General features: G+C 45.2%; 1 long non-coding RNA gene across 35 annotated transcripts in view; it reads right to left on the bottom strand.

Annotated features, from left to right (window-relative positions):
* LOC307181352 overlaps positions 1 to 12,206 on the bottom strand; it is a 1,649,813-nt gene that overhangs the window by 1,388,538 nt on the left and 249,069 nt on the right. Inside the window, exon 5 of one of the 35 annotated variants that reach the window (XR_013826481.1) lies at positions 1,771 to 1,848. The exons of 33 other annotated variants lie outside the window; for them this stretch is intronic. This is a non-coding gene — a long non-coding RNA (uncharacterized lncRNA). Of the gene's footprint in view, positions 1 to 1,770; positions 1,849 to 6,567; positions 6,587 to 12,206 lie in introns of those variants that run through there. One more of the 35 variants, XR_013826482.1, reaches the window with a different exon arrangement.

The raw sequence follows: 12,206 nt of genomic DNA, 5'->3' as shown, positions 1-12,206 counted from the left end.
CATCTAAAAAACAAAGCAACAGAACCTAGGGAATTTCCACTTATGGTCCTATAGCTTAGGGAAATTAAAATCAAAAAGACACAGCCACCCCAAAGTTTGGAACGGCTTGTTTACAAGAACCTCGTTTACAGTACAAGTTCAACATCGCAGAAAGTGAAAAATGGATAAAGAAGTTGTGGTATTTACTTACAAAGCAATATCACTCAGCAATGAAATCTGTGTCATCAGGCCCTTAGCAGCACAATGAGTGGATTCAGGTATGATGATTCTAACAGAAGTAAGTCACACAGAAAAAGAAACATCATAAGATATCAGTAATACACGGAATGTAAACTTGGCTACACAGGAACTGAATTACAGAACAGAACAGGGTCTCAAATTTAGAAAACCAACTTATGCTTGCTTAAGGGGAAAGGTGAGTTGGGGTGCTGCATAAAACCAGAGATTGAAATGAGCACAGATAAAGTTCCTTAAGTCAAATATGGAATAGACAAGAGCTACTCCTTGCTCAACGAAATGGACTCAACATCGCATATTAAATGCCTAAGAATGTACCTGACTAGTAAGTATCTTAAAAACCTATGGATTGTTATGTCTCCAAAAGAGAATCAAGCATGTGTACAGGGGCATAAACGCAGCAGTGATAGGATTGGAGAGCTTCGGTGAGCAAATGAAGACCCTTTGAAGTCATATTGCATGGTACCCATTACACGGGTCTTAACTCTCCAGGTTTAAGGTATTCTTCCTTCAACTAAAACATGCATGTGGAACCCAAGTATGATCAACCATGTGAACGGGAGACGTGTTCACATATGTCTCAGTTTTCCTCCCCTGGTACTCGGGTGCAACATTCCAGACGCTTTACTAACACTCTCCCCACTTGGAGAGTCAGCGCCTTTAACCTCCTGTTTGGCACAGTTTGCAATTTCTGCGGAAGATGAACAGGAATAGCGAGAAACAATGAGAGACTAGCTGGAGGTGTCTGGACGGGCAAATTTAACTCTCATTTCCCACCAGGAAAAGGAAATAACCAAAGGCTCAGCGTGCCGTGCCGGAACCATATTAGGGCCTGAAGCCATCCTGCGGTGTTGCTGCCAGGTCACAAGAAAGCAAGTTGAAGAAAGGAGCTCAGGGGCACTGTAATGCACAAACCTGCAGAGTTATAAATGACAGCTATCGTCCAAAAATAGACTGAAGTAAGGCTGCCAAGAGGACTTGAAAGCGGGGCAGAATTGCAGGAAACCGATTTCAGGAGGTAGACTGGAATTGCATTGAAAGCATAGGAAAAGAGGCAGAACGTCCACAATGATGCACTTGGCCAAAAAGGGTGTATGCGTTTTTTCCTGAATATATTCAGGAAAAAACGCATACGCCCTTTTTGGCCAACCAAGCAAGCTTGCAAAGGAAATCTGCACTACAATGAAGTCTCACTTCCCCCCGGTCAAAAGGGCCATCTGAAAAAAGTGTAAAATCCAGAAATGCAGGACAGGCCATGGAGAACTGGGAGCCTTGTTATGCTGATGGGCGGGATGTAAATTGCCAACAACCACTCGGGAGAAGTGTATGGTGTTTCCTGAAACATCTAAAAAACAAAGCAACAGAACCTAGGGCACTTCCACTTATGGTCCTATAGCTTAGGGAAATTAAAATCAAAAAGACACAGCCACCCCAATGTTTGGAACGGCTCTGTTTACAAGAACCTCGTTTACAGTACAAGTTCAACATCGCAGAAAGTGAAAAATGGATAAAGAAGTTGTGGTATTCACTTACAAAGCAATATCACTCAGCAATGAAATCTATGTCATCAGGCCCTTAGCAGCACAATGAGTGGATTCAAGTATGATGATTCTAACTGAAATAAGTCACACAGAAAAAGAAACATCATAAGATATCAGTAATACACGGAATGGAAACTTGGCTACACAGGAACTGAATTACAGAACAGAACAGGTTCTCAAATTTAGAAAACCAACTTATGCTTGCTTAAGGGTAAAGGTGAGTTGGGGTGCTGCATAAAACCAGAGATTGAAATGAGCACAGATAAAGTTTCTTAAGCCAAATATGGAATAGACAAGAGCTACTCCTTGCTCAACGAAATGGACTCAACACCGCATATTAAACGCCTAAGAATGTACCTGACTTGTAAGTATCTTAAAACCTATGGATTGCTATGTCTCCGAAAGAGAATCAAGCATGTGTACAGGGGCATAAACGCAGCAGTGATAGGATTGGAGAGGTTCGGTGAGCAAATGAAGACCCTTTGAAGTCATATTGCATGGTACCCATTCCACGGGTTTCAACTACCCAGGTTTAAGGTATTCTTCCTTCAGCTAAAACATGCATGTGGAACCTAGAGTATGATCAACCATGTGATTGGGAGACGTGTTCAAATATGTCTCAGTTTTCTTCCCCTGGTACTCGGGTGCAACATTCCAGACGCTTTACTAACACTCTCCCCACTTGGAGAGTCAGTCCCTTTAACCTCCTGTTTGGCCCAGTTTGCAATTTCTGCGGAAGATGAACAGGAATAGCGAGAACCAATGAGAGGCTAGCTGGAGGTGTCTGGACGGGCAAATTTAACTCTCATTTCCCACCAGGAAGAGGAATTAACCAAAGGCTCAGCGTGCCGGGCCGGAACCAGATTAGGGCCTGAAGCCATCCTGCGGTGTTGCGGCCAGGTCACAAGAAAGCGAGTTGAAGAAAGGAGCTCAGGGGCACTGTAATTCACAAACCTGCAGAGTTATAAATGACAGCTATCGTCCAAAAATAGACTGAAGTAAGGCTGCCAAGAGGACTTGAAAGCGGGGCAGAATTGCAGGAAACCGATTTCAGGAGGTAGACTGGAATTGCATTGAAAGCATAGGAAAAGAGGCAGAACGTCCACAATGATGCACTTGGCCAAAAAGGGCGTATGCGTTTTTTCCTGAATATATTCAGGAAAAAACGCATACGCCCTTTTTGGCCAACCAAGCAAGCTTGCAAAGGAAATCTGCACTACAATGAAGTCTCACTTCCCCCCGGTCAAAAGGGCCATCTGAAAAAAGTGTAAAATCCAGAAAGGCAGGACAGGCCATGGAGAACTGGGAGCCTTGTTATGCTGATGGGCGGGATGTAAATTGCCAACAGACACTCGGGAGAAGTGTATGGTGTTTCCTGAAACATCTAAAAAACAAAGCAACAGAGCCTAGGGCACTTCCACTTATGGTCCTATAGCTTAGGGAATTTAAATTCAAAAAGACACAGCCACCCCAAAGTTTCGAACGGCTCTGTTTACAAGAACCTCGTTTACAGTACAAGTTCAACATCGCAGAAAGTGAAAAATGGATAAAGAAGTTGTGGTATTTACTTACAAAGCAATATCACTCAGCAATGAAATCTATGTCATCAGGCCCTTAGCATCACAATGAGTGGATTCAGGTATGATGATTCTAACTGAAATAAGTCACACAGAAAAAGAAACATCATAAGATATCATTAATACACGGAATGTAAACTTGGCTACACAGGAACTGAATTACAGAACAGAACAGGGTCTCAAATTTAGAAAACCAACTTATGCTTGCTTAAGGGGAAAGGTGAGTTGGGGTGCTGCATAAAACCAGAGATTGAAATGAGCACAGATAAAGTTCCTTAAGTCAAATATGGAATAGACAAGAGCTACTCCTTGCTCAACGAAATGGACTCAACACCGCATATTAAACGCCTAAGAACGTACCTGACTAGTAAGTATCGTAAAACCTATGGATTGCTATGTCTCCAAAAGAGAATCAAGCATGTGTACAGGGGCATAAACGCAGCAGTGATAGGATTGGAGAGGTTCGGTGAGCAAATGAAGACCCTTTGAAGTCATATTGCATGGTACCCATTACACGGGTCTCAACTCTCCAGGTTTAAGGTATTCTTCCTTCAGCTAAAACATGCATGTGGAACCCAAGTATGATCAACCATGTGAACGGGAGACGTGTTCAAATATGTCTCAGTTTTCCTCCCCTGGTACTCGGGTGCAACATTCCAGACACTTTACTAACACTCTCCCCACTTGGAGAGTCAGCGCCTTTAACCTCCTGTTTGGCCCAGTTTGCAATTTCTGCGGAAGATGAACAGGAATAGCGAGAACCAATGAGAGGCTAGCTGAAGGTGTCTGGACGGGCAAATTTAACTCTCATTTCCCACCAGGAAGAGGAAATAACCAAAGGCTCAGCGTGCCGTGCCGGAACCAGATTAGGGCCTGAAGCCATCCTGCGGTGTTGCGGCCAGGTCACAAGAAAGCAAGTTGAAGAAAGGAGCTCAGGGGCACTGTAATTCACAAACCTGCAGAGTTATAAATGACAGCTATCGTCCAAAAATAGACTGAAGTAAGGCTGCCAAGAGGACTTGAAAGCGGGGCAGAATTGCAGGAAACCGATTTCAGGAGGTAGACTGGAATTGCATTGAAAGCATAGGAAAAGAGGCAGAACGTCCACAATGATGCACTTGGCCAAAAAGGGCGTATGCGTTTTTTCCTGAATATATTCAGGAAAAAACGCATACGCCCTTTTTGGCCAACCAAGCAAGCTTGCAAAGGAAATCTGCACTACAATGAAGTCTCACTTCCCCCCGGTCAAAAGGGCCATCTGAAAAAAGGGTAAAATCCAGAAAGGCAGGACAGGCCATGGAGAACTGGGAGCCTTGTTATGCTGATGGGCGGGATGTAAATTGCCAACAACCTCTCGGGAGAAGTGTATGGTGTTTCCTGAAACATCTAAAAAACAAAGCAACAGAACCTAGGGCACTTCCACTTATGGTCCTATAGCTTAGGGAAATTAAAATCAAAAAGACACAGCCACCCCAAAGTTTGGAACGGCTCTGTTTACAAGAACCTCGTTTACAGTACAAGTTCAACATCGCAGAAAGTGATAAATGGATAAATAAGTTGTGGTATTTACTTACAAAGCAATATCACTCAGCAATGAAATCTGTGTCATCAGGCCCTTAGCAGCACAATGAGTGGATTCAGGTATGATGATTCTAACCGAAATAAGTCACACAGAAAAAGAAACATCATAAGATATCAGTAATACACGGAATGGAAACTTGGCTACACAGGAACTGAATTACAGAACAGAACAGGGTCTCAAATTTAGAAAACCAACTTATTCTTGCTTAAGGTTAAAGGTGAGTTGGGGTGCTGCATAAAACCAGAGATTGAAATGAGCACAGATAAAGTTCCTTAAGCCAAATATGGAATAGACAAGAGCTACTCCTTGCTCAACGAAATGGACTCAACACCCCATATTAAACGCCTAAGAATGTACCTGACTAGTAAGTATCTTAAAACCTATGGATTGCTATGTCTCCGAAAGAGAATCAAGCATGTGTACAGGGGCATAAACGCAGCAGTGATAGGATTGGAGAGTTTCGGTGAGCAAATGAAGACCCTTTGAAGTCATATTGCATGGTACCCATTCCACGGGTTTCAACTACCCAGGTTTAAGGTATTCTTCCTTCAGCTAAACATGCATATGGAACCCAGAGTATGATCAACCATGTGAACGGGAGACGTGTTCAAATATGTCTCAGTTTTCCTCCCCTGGTACTCGGGTGCAACATTCCAGACGCTTTACTAGCACTCTCCCGACTTGGAGAGTCAGTCCCTTTAACCTCCTGTTTGGCCCAGTTTGCAATTTCTGCGGAAGATGAACAGGAATAGCGAGAACCAATGAGAGGCTAGCTGGAGGTGTCTGGACGGGCAAATTTAACTCTCATTTCCCACCAGGAAGAGGAATTAACCAAAGGCTCAGCATGCCGGGCCGGAACCAGATTAGGGCCTGAAGCCATCCTGCGGTGTTGCGGCCAGGTCACAAGAAAGCGAGTTGAAGAAAGGAGCTCAGGGGCACTGTAATTCACAAACCTGCAGAGTTATAAATGACAGCTATCGTCCAAAAATAGACTGAAGTAAGGCTGCCAAGAGGACTTGAAAGCGGGGCAGAATTGCAGGAAACCGATTTCAGGAGGTAGACTGGAATTGCATTGAAAGCATAGGAAAAGAGGCAGAACGTCCACAATGATGCACTTGGCCAAAAAGGGCGTATGCGTTTTTTCCTGAATATATTCAGGAAAAAACGCATACGCCCTTTTTGGCCAACCAAGCAAGCTTGCAAAGGAAATCTGCACTACAATGAAGTCTCACTTCCCCCCGGTCAAAAGGGCCATCTGAAAAAAGTGTAAAATCCAGAAAGGGAGGACAGGCCATGGAGAACTGGGAGCCTTGTTATGCTGATGGGCGGGATGTAAATTGCCAACAACCACTCGGGAGAAGTGTATGGTGTTTCCTGAAACATCTAAAAAACAAAGCAACAGAGCCTAGGGCACTGCCACTTATGGTCCTATAGCTTAGGGAAATTAAAATCAAAAAGACACAGCCACCCCAAAGTTTGGGACGCCTATGTTTACAAGAACCTCGTTTACTGTACAAGTTCAATATCACAGAAAGTGAAAAATGGATAAAGAACTTGTGGTACTTACGTACAATGCAATATCACTCAGCAATGAAATCTATGTCATCAGGCCCGTAGCAGCATAATGAGTGGATTCAGGTACGATGATTCTAACTGAAATAAGTCACACAGAAAAAGAAACATCAAAAGATATCACTAATACACGGAATGTAAACTTGGCTACACAGGAACTGAATTCCAAAACAGAACAGGGTCTCAAATTTAGAAAACCAACTTATGCTTGCTTAAGGGGAAAGGTGAGTTGGGGTGCTGCATAAAACCAGAGATTGAAATGAGCACAGATAAAGTTCCTTAAGCCAAATATGGAATAGACAAGAGCTACTCCTTGCTCAACGAAATGGACTCAACACCCCATATTAAACGCCTAAGAATGTACCTGACTAGTAAGTATCTTAAAACATAGGGATTGCTATGTCTCCGAAAGAGAATCAAGCGTGTGTACTGGGGCATAAATGCAGCAGTGATAGGATTGGAGAGGTTCGGTGAGCAAATGAAGACCCTTTGAAGTCATATTGCATGGTACCCATTCCATGGGTCTCAACTCTCCAGGTTTAAGGTATTCTTCCTTCAGCTAAAACATGCATGTGGAACCCAGAGTATGATCAACCGTGTGATCGGGAGACGTGTTCAAATATGTCTCAGTTTTCATACCCTGGTACTCGGGTGCAACATTCCAGACGCTTTACTAACACTCTCCCGACTTGGACAGTCAGTGCCTTTAACCTCCTGTTTGGCCCAGTTTGCAATTTCTGCGGAAGATGAACAGGAATAGGGAGAACCAATGAGAGGCTAGCTGGAGGTGTCTGGACGGGCAAATTTAACTCTCATTTCCCACTAGGAAGAGGAATTAACCAAAGGCTCAGCGTGCCGTGGCGGAAACAGATTAGGGCCTGAAGCCATCCTGCAGTGTTGCGGCCAGCTCACAAGAAAGTGAGTTGAAGAAAGGAGCTCAGGGGCTCTGTAATTCACAAACCTGCAGAGTTATAAATGACAGCTATCGTCCAAAAATAGACTGAAGTAAGGCTGCCAAGAGGACTTGAAAGCGGGGCAGAATTGCAGGATACCGATTTCAGGAGGTAGACTGGAATTTCATTGAAAGCGTAGGAAAAGAGGCAGAACGTCCACAATGATGCACTTTGCCAAAAGGGCATATGCGTTTTTTCCTGAATATATTCAGGAAAAAACGCATACGCCCTTTTTGGCCAACCAAGCAAGCTTGCAAAGGAAATCTGCACTACAATGAAGTCTCACTTCCCCCCGGTCAAAAGGGCCATCAGAATAAAGTGTAAAATCCAGAAAGGCAGGACAGGCCATGGAGAACTGGGAGCCTTGTTATGCTGATGGGCGGGATGTAAATTGCCAACAGACACTCGGGAGAAGTGTATGGTGTTTCCTGAAACATCTAAAAAACAAAGCAACAGAGCCTAGGGCACTTCCACTTATGGTCCTATAGCTTAGGGAAATTAATATCAAAAAGACACAGCAACCCCAAAATTTGGGACGGCTCTTTTTACAGGAATCTCTTCTCCGGCACAAGTTAAATATCCCAGAGAGCAAATAATGGATAAAGAAGTTGCGGTACTTCTGTACAACAGAATACCACTCAGCAATGAAATCTATGTCACCAGGCCCGTACCAGCATAATGAGTGGATTGAGGCACGATGATTCTAAGTGAAATAAGTCACACAGAAAAAGAAACATCATAAGGTATCACTAATACACGGAATGTGAACTTGGCTACACATGAACTGAATTACAAAACAGAACAGGGTCTCAAGTTTAGAAAACCAACTTATGCCTGCTTAAGGGGGAAGGTGAGTTGGGGTGCTGCATAAAAGCAGAGTTTGAAATTAGCACAGATACCGTTCCATAAGCCAAATATGTAATAGACAAGAGCTACCCCTTGCTCAACGAAATGGATTCAACAATGAGGTATCACCTCACACCTGGTAGAATAGGCATCATTGAAAATCTACAAACAAAAAATGCTGGAAAGGGTGTGGAGAAAAGGAACCCTCTTCCACTATTGTTGGGAATATAAATTGATACAGTCATTATGGAGAACAATATGGAATTTCTTAAGAAACTAACAATAGAATTACCATATGATACAGCAATCCCAGTACTGGACATATACCCAGACAAAACCATAAATCAAAAAGAGTCATTCACCGCAATGTTCATTGCATCACTATTTACAATATCGAGGTAATGGAAGCAACCTAAATGCCCACAGACAGACGAATGCATAAAGCTGTGGTACATATATAAAATGGAATATTACTAAGCCATGAAAAGGAATGAAATTGGGTCATTTGTAGAGACGTCGATGGATCTAGAGACTGTCATACAGAGTGAAGTAAGTCAGAAAGAGAAAAACAAATCTTGTATATTCATGCATATATGTGGAACCTAGAAAAACTGTACAGATTAACCATTTTACAAGGCATAAACAGAGCAACAGATGTAGACAACAAACGTATGGACAACAAGGGGGGAAAGCTGTTGGGGGGGTGGTGGTGGGAGGAGTTGAGAGACTGGGATTGGCATGTATACATTTATATGTATAAAATAGATAACCAATAAGAACCTGCTGTATAAAAATATAAAATAAAATTCAAAATTAAAAAGAAGTAAAATTTAAAAAATAAAACAGAAAAAACAATTATTCCCTGCACATACATGTATTTATATGAATAAATTATTTCCATGCTTATATCTGTAAATACAAAAAAGAGGAATAAAATCTACCTTGAACCAAAAACGAAAAAGAGAAAAAAAACACAGAACCCACCAGTTCCACAGAGGAAAACCGTATCAGGGCACTTGCTCCAGTTGTAAACAATTCTGAAGTTGGTCAGTGGTGGGGAATCGTCTCCCATTCAGCCAGCAGCCCCCACGCAACAAGCGTCCTCATTGCAAAGCTGGGGCACCGTGCCGAGGCATCTGTGAGTAAACGTGAGCTGAGCCCCAGGCCAGTTGCTGCTGAACTATTCCCACCCGTCCCAGGTAAAACACCTGAATATATACAAGGACTTGAAAGCCTAGAGGAAGGGCCATAGAGCCACACGAGTGACAGCATGCCGGCCGACTTGGTGCCTGCAGGCCAGCCAGGATGGTCCTGGCCCTGGGTGCTCTTCTGGAAGATTTCCATTTCCCTGCCTGAGATACCCGTCCTGTCCCTGCCCCCACTGCTTTTTTCCTTCCTCACCTCTGCCCAGGGAGAAATTCCAGCAGCAGGTATGGGTGACACATCCTCTTCTTTAGCAGGTGGCAGCCTGGCAACTGCTGCAGAAAGTCCAGCAGAGCCCCACTCACACTGGGCCACCCACAAAGCCGTGGCCTCTCACTCCCTCCCACCAGCCCAGCCCCGAGACTGCTGACAGGGCAGAGAAAATGGCGTCAGGCACGGCTGCAGGGGCTCTTGCTGCCTGGAGTGGTATTTATATTGATCTCAACCCAGGCACACCTGGGGAGGGCTGGCCGGCACGGTAAGGCTGCCCAGGTCAGCCAATCATCACCCCTCAGGGGCTCACAGTTGCAGAAAATGGAACTTGCTGAACCGGCCAGGTCCAAGGAACAGGTGTGGGCTCCTGAGAGTCAGGATAGACAAGGGGCTGCAGCTTTGGCTTGTTTTCTAATCATTTTATCTGGCCCATGAGTGGGAGACAACTTCAAGAAAACCCTCTCCTAATGAGAGGAACCCAGGAGTCAGGGAGAGGAGGGGTGGGTGGTGGTTGGAGACAGAGGCCTGGTGCCCCGGGTGCAGTGGAAGTCTCTGGAAGACCAGGTGGAGGGAGGCCTCACGGAGTGATGCCCAGGGTCACAGACCTGTCGCAGCTGCTGTTTGTTAGTTCAAGTCCTGCTCTGAGGTGCTCTGTGTCAGCTCTGAGCGACAGGTGAGCTGGGGGTGCTCTGCAATGAGGGCTATGTGCACGGTTCCTGTGTGCCCAGCCCTGCCACGGTACCCGCAAGGGTAGCTCTGTATCCTGGGAGGGGCCTGACCACGAGAGCCCCGTGGGCTGGGGTGGGGGTGGGGTACCTGCCCAGGTGAGCTCCATATTCTGGGATTGGTCTGACCACGAGAGCCCCATGGGCTGCTGGGGACCTGGTAAAGGATGTCAGGACAGTCAGTGAAGCCACCGAGGATATACCTCCAGTTGCTCCTAATTCCTACACCCTGCTGGTCATTCTACCAACCACCAGGACATGGTATTCTGTATTAGTCTTCAATGATGCCTTCTTTTGTATTCCATTAGTCCCAGAGTCACAAGAAATTTTGGCTTGTGAGTGGCAGGACTCAACATACAACTAAAACAATACTTCCGGGCCGTCTGGCCCCAAGGGTGCAAAAATTCCCACACCATCTTTGGGGAAAGCTTAGCTAAAGACCTAAAAGTTCTACCTCTGGAAAAGGAAACCCTCCTTCAATATGCAGACGACATTCTGATCACCAGCCCTACTAAGGAGGCCTCTGAACTACCAAGCCAATAAAGGATAGAAGTTGTCCAAGAAAAAGCTCAAATATCACAGACTGCGGTGACCTGCCTGGGCTTCATTCTCACAGAAGGTCAGAGAAGCCCATCCCAGGAAAGGGAAGAAACCATTTTCAGCCTTACCCCTTTCTAAAACTAGAAGACAGCTTAGGGGTTCCTGGGGAGGCCAGGGTTTGCTGCTTCTGGATCCCTAACTACAGTCTACTAGCTGGGCCTCTATATGAAACACTGAAAGGAAAAGATGATGATCCTTTTGAATAGAATCCAGAAGTGGCCTTTCAAGAATGGAAAGAGCAGTCAATTCAGACCCTTGCCCTGGAACTCCCTAATTTAGCTAAACCCTTTGATCTTTACAATCCCGGTGAAAGGTGAATCGCCATTGGAGAATTAGTGCAAAAACTGGGACCACTTGAAATGGAACAATGCAAGAATGCCATCCAGGTAGGATAAACTACGGTCACTAAGGGGCTTGGCCCACTGCCACATCTGGCCAAGATACTGGCGGTATCTAAAAACCTGGAAATCAGCAGCCCAAAAGGCCACCTCCCTCCTAAGGGAAAAGGACCCCACGTGGTGATCCTAACCACCAACCATGCCCTGAAGTTGCAGGGTTCGCTCCGTGGGCACACCGACCTCGAGTGAGGAGGCCCTCCAACTCCAACATCCAGAGAGATAACCGGGGGCAACAGGGCACCATGACGACTCGTGTGAACATCACTTGACCTGGAGTTTCTCTCATAAAACAACAAGAGTGTGTCCCAAAAGAGTAGACTACTGCTTGCAGGACTTACTGCACCCAGAGGGGAGCTAATAATCTTGGCGGGGGAACAGTATACCACACTGTCACCATAGAAAAGCCTACAGACACCGTGATGATGGTAGCCAATAAGACCGGCTGGACTCCTGTTTACTTCAAAAGGCTGTTGACTCAGTAGCCATCATGGTCCTTGGTCACCACTGACCCTGGACTGTCTGGGAGTTGAGCGGGCAGGGCTCTGACACCTGGTGCTGTTTGTACGTTAATTCAGGGGCCTAACTGAAGAAAGCGCAGACTACTGGTCAGAGCATCTAGGCTGGCAGAGACGGTCAGCCTAAGGTGGCCGAACAAATGTGGGGCGGGGTGAAACCGGCCCCCACAGCGTCTCTGCACATCTCTTTCCTGGACCCTTAAAGGTCATTAGAATCTATAACACTTCCAATGCTGGTGCTCAG

The sequence above is a fragment of the Stenella coeruleoalba genome (genome assembly GCF_951394435.1).
Source record: "Stenella coeruleoalba genome assembly, contig: scaffold_48, whole genome shotgun sequence".
In the NCBI taxonomy this organism is placed as follows: domain Eukaryota; kingdom Metazoa; phylum Chordata; class Mammalia; order Artiodactyla; family Delphinidae; genus Stenella; species Stenella coeruleoalba.
This window is presented reverse-complemented; position numbering and strand designations above follow the sequence as displayed.